Source organism: Schistocerca gregaria, unplaced genomic scaffold, assembly GCF_023897955.1.
Source record: "Schistocerca gregaria isolate iqSchGreg1 unplaced genomic scaffold, iqSchGreg1.2 ptg000889l, whole genome shotgun sequence".
Taxonomy (NCBI): Eukaryota; Metazoa; Arthropoda; class Insecta; order Orthoptera; family Acrididae; genus Schistocerca; species Schistocerca gregaria.
In genome coordinates, this window is record NW_026062250.1 from 27501 (window position 1) to 32500 (window position 5000).

At 53.4% G+C, this 5000-nt stretch overlaps 1 non-coding gene across 1 annotated transcript in view; it reads right to left on the bottom strand.

The window, feature by feature from the left end:
* Positions 1 to 1736, bottom strand: part of LOC126324561 (small subunit ribosomal RNA) — a 1893-nt gene extending 157 nt beyond the window's left edge. The window contains exon 1 of the ribosomal RNA XR_007559881.1: positions 1 to 1736. This exon is cut by the window's left edge and continues 157 nt beyond it. This is a non-coding gene — a ribosomal RNA (small subunit ribosomal RNA).
* Positions 1737 to 5000: the final 3264 nt, after the last annotated feature.

Below are 5000 nucleotides of genomic sequence, written 5' to 3' on the forward strand. Positions count from 1 at the left end.
GCGACGGGCGGTGTGTACAAAGGGCAGGGACGTAATCAACGCGAGCTTATGACTCGCGCTTACTGGGAATTCCTCGTTCATGGGGAACAATTGCAAGCCCCAATCCCTAGCACGAAGGAGGTTCAGCGGGTTACCCCGACCTTTCGGCCTAGGAAGACACGCTGATTCCTTCAGTGTAGCGCGCGTGCGGCCCAGAACATCTAAGGGCATCACAGACCTGTTATTGCTCAATCTCGTGCGGCTAGAAGCCGCCTGTCCCTCTAAGAAGAAAAGTAATCGCTGACAGCACGAAGGATGTCACGCGACTAGTTAGCAGGCTAGAGTCTCGTTCGTTATCGGAATTAACCAGACAAATCGCTCCACCAACTAAGAACGGCCATGCACCACCACCCACCGAATCAAGAAAGAGCTATCAATCTGTCAATCCTTCCGGTGTCCGGGCCTGGTGAGGTTTCCCGTGTTGAGTCAAATTAAGCCGCAGGCTCCACTCCTGGTGGTGCCCTTCCGTCAATTCCTTTAAGTTTCAGCTTTGCAACCATACTTCCCCCGGAACCCAAAAGCTTTGGTTTCCCGGAGGCTGCCCGCCGAGTCATCGGAGGAACTGCGGCGGATCGCTGGCTGGCATCGTTTATGGTTAGAACTAGGGCGGTATCTGATCGCCTTCGAACCTCTAACTTTCGTTCTTGATTAATGAAAACATACTTGGCAAATGCTTTCGCTTCTGTTCGTCTTGCGACGATCCAAGAATTTCACCTCTAACGTCGCAATACGAATGCCCCCGCCTGTCCCTATTAATCATTACCTCGGGTTCCGAAAACCAACAAAATAGAACCGAGGTCCTATTCCATTATTCCATGCACACAGTATTCAGGCGGGCTTGCCTGCTTTAAGCACTCTAATTTGTTCAAAGTAAACGTGCCGGCCCACCGAGACACTCAACAAAGAGCACCCTGGTAGGATTTAAACGGGGTCCGCCTCGGGACGCGAAAGCACCCCTTCGGCTCGCCCCACCGGCAGGACGTCCCACGATACATGCCAGTTAAACACCGACGGGCGGTGAACCAACAGCGTGGGACACAAATCCAACTACGAGCTTTTTAACCGCAACAACTTTAATATACGCTATTGGAGCTGGAATTACCGCGGCTGCTGGCACCAGACTTGCCCTCCAATAGATACTCGTTAAAGGATTTAAAGTGTACTCATTCCGATTACGGGGCCTCGGATGAGTCCCGTATCGTTATTTTTCGTCACTACCTCCCCGTGCCGGGAGTGGGTAATTTGCGCGCCTGCTGCCTTCCTTGGATGTGGTAGCCGTTTCTCAGGCTCCCTCTCCGGAATCGAACCCTGATTCCCCGTTACCCGTTACAACCATGGTAGGCGCAGAACCTACCATCGACAGTTGATAAGGCAGACATTTGAAAGATGCGTCGCCGGTACGAGGACCGTGCGATCAGCCCAAAGTTATTCAGAGTCACCAAGGCAAACGGACCAGACAAGCCAATCCGATTGGTTTTGATCTAATAAAAGCGTCCCTTCCATCTCTGGTCGGGACTCTGTTTGCATGTATTAGCTCTAGAATTACCACAGTTATCCAAGTAACGTGGGTACGATCTAAGGAACCATAACTGATTTAATGAGCCATTCGCGGTTTCACCTTAATGCGGCTTGTACTGAGACATGCATGGCTTAATCTTTGAGACAAGCATATGACTACTGGCAGGATCAACCAGGGAGCTGCGTCAACTAGAGCTGAGCAGCCGGCCGCCCGGGAGTGTGTCCCGGGGGCCCGCGCGAACACGCAAGCGTCCGCTCAATTATTCTGCAAACAGGAGGAGGCCGAGCTCCCCTGCACGATACACCTCGAAACCCTCTCAGGTCCCGGCGGCGCGCAGCGCCGTCCTAGGTACTTGGTCGGTTTCGAGAGAGGCGCAATCGCCCGGAGTTAGGCGAGTAGACGGTTTTAGTGCGAACACCCTTGCTCCCAACTGAGCTTGCCGCTGCCGACAGAGGCCCGGGAGCGTGCTGTCGTGGCATTGCCGGCGGGAGACAACACGCGCCACCTATGGTGACCGGCAGCTCCAACGCCAGCGCCACACAAGGGCAAAGCCCCACTTGGGTGCAGAAGCGAACTCTCCCAGCACAGCGCACGCGCCAACACGTCCGCACAACTGCGATACAAACCACCTGCGAGAACCGCTGGGGCGACCGAGCAGCAGACGGCGTCGCGGCGCCGAGTGCCAGGCGGCGGCGCATCCTCAACGCACACAGTCCTCAATCAGACCAGCACACTGCAGATGTCCACCGCGCTTCGCACCGGGCTCGGCTGAACCAACTTTGGCCGCCAGGCGCCGCGTGCAGGGTGCGCCGCAGCGTAGCTGCGCCGCCTGCCGAGCCCGTCGGCTGGCGCTCCTGCCACTCGGCGCCCCCCACCAGCCGCCTGTTGCGCGTGCGCCCACGCAGCGCGCGGCCAACACGCCGGGCGGCCCCCCTTCACCGGCCGGGAACAGTCCCACCAAGCCACCGCCGCGTATCGCTTCATAGCCCACATGGGCCTAGTCACGTGTGTGGATGTGGCGGGTACCGCTGAAACAACCGGTTAATAGCTGTACCGATCGTCGCCATCACAGATTCACCTCCAGCGTGAACAACCGCTCAACAACGGATTTCCAGTTCATTTGCGTATCTTGGGCAGTAAACGTAGATGTCCACCTACATTTTGCGAATTCAACAATTCTTGCATGCCAGGATGTCATGTGTCACGACACGCTACATCAGACCACATACACACTGCGACATGTGCAGAAGAGAACACGTGGAAGGTGGCCCGCGCACGTATGCGATGTCCCTTCCGCGATCCACTGTCAACCGGCATCTGCGGCATGTCCCAGATATGGAACGCGGTCCACCAGGGGTAGCACTTTGTGTGAGGCAATACGACAAAGTCGGAATACACGCGTCACTACATCACACGGCTCACGCTGACCTGACCTGACTCACCGCACCACCACCCCCAGCGACCCAGGGTGACATACAATGCGTTCGTACGTTCCTCCCACACGCCTCTACGGCGTACCACAGTGCAACCTAGCTGTTATTGGGAGGACGAGACAAGTAGCATCGAGCACAACATATGGAAATTGAGATTCGACACCGTTGGGCACAGCCAGCGTACGGTCACACGTATCACACTACTTCACTCTGTACGTAACTACCGATGATCGGTACAGCGTGTGGGTTACGCGTACGACATCAGCGGACAATGGACACAGACCATACCACGACGTACACTGAGGGCGTCGACATCTGAACGCAACTGAACAGCTGCGAGGCTCATTTAACACTCAAACGCCAGGACCGACCAGCTTGAGAGGACGGAGACACAAAGAGAGGGGCAGAGGGGGGGGGGGGGGGGGCGATATAGTCCTATTGCAGTACAATTGACAGTGGATAGCGGGAATATGTGGAAAGTAAGCAACACTCGCAAGACATCTACATGAGGATAACAACGACACCAGAGATTCCGAGCAGTGAACTATGTTAGGCAAAGGGACAACGTGGGTTAGGTTAAGGGACAACGTGGGTTAGGTTAAGGGACAACGTGGGTTAGGTTAAGGGACAACGTGGGTTAGGTTAAGGGACTACGTGGGTTAGGTTAAGGGACAACGTGGGTTAGGTTAAGGGGACAACGTGGGTTAGGTTAAGGGACAACGTGGGTTAGGTTAAGGGACAACGTGGGTTAGGTTAAGGGACAACGTGGGTTAGGTTAAGGGACAACGTGGGTTAGGTTAAGGGACAACGTGGGTTAGGTTAAGGGACAACGTGGGTTAGGTTAAGGGACAACGTGGGTTAGGTTAAGGGGACAACCGTGGGTTAGGTTAAGGGACAACGTGGGTTAGGTTTAAGGGACAACGTGGGGTTAGGTTAAGGGACAACGTGGGTTAGGTTAAGGGACAACGTGGGTTACGTTAAGGGACAACGTGGGTTACGTTAAGGGACAACGTGGGTTACGTTAAGGGACAACGTGGGTTACGTTAAGGGACAACGTGGGTTACGTTAAGGGACAACGGTGGGTTAGGTTAAGGGACAACGTGGGTTAGGTTAAGGGGACAACGTGGGTTAGGTTAAGGGACAACGTGGGTTAGGTTAAGGGACAACGTGGGTTAGGTTAAGGGACAACGTGGGTTAGGTTTAAGGGACAACGTGGGTTAGGTTAAGGGACAACGTGGGTTAGGGTTAAGGGACAACGTGGGTTAGGTTAAGGGACAACGTGGGTTAGGTTAAGGGACAACGTGGGTTAGGTTAAGGGACAACGTGGGTTAGGTTTAAGGGACAACGTTGGGTTAGGGTTAAGGGGACAACGTGGTTAGGTTAAGGGACAACGTGGGTTAGGTTAAGGGACAACGTGGGTTTAGGTTAAGGGACAACGTGGGTTAGGTTAAGGGACAACGTGGGTTAGGTTAAGGGACAACGTGGGTTACGGTTAAGGGACAACGTGGGTTACGTTAAGGGACAACGTGGGTTACGTTAAGGGACAACGTGGGTTACGTTAAGGGACAACGTGGGTTACGTTAAGGGACAAACGTGGGTTACGTTAAGGGACAACGTGGGTTAGGTTAAGGGACAACGTGGGTTAGGTTAAGGGACAACGTGGGTTAGGTTAAGGGACAACGTGGGTTAGGTTAAGGGACAACGTGGGTTAGGTTAAGGGACAACGTGGGTTAGGTTAAGGGACAAATTGAGTTAGGTTAAGGGACAAATTGAGTTAGGTTAAGGGGAACGAAATTGAGTTAGGTTAAGGGACAAATTGAGTTAGGTTAAGGGACAAATTGAGTTAGGTTAAGGGACAAATTGAGTTAGGTTAAGGGACAAATTGAGTTAGGTTAAGGGACAAATTGAGTTAGGTTAAGGGACAAATTGAGTTAGGTTAAGGGACAAATTGAGTTAGGTTAAGGGACAAATTGAGTTAGGTTAAGGGACAAATTGAGTTAGGTTAAGGG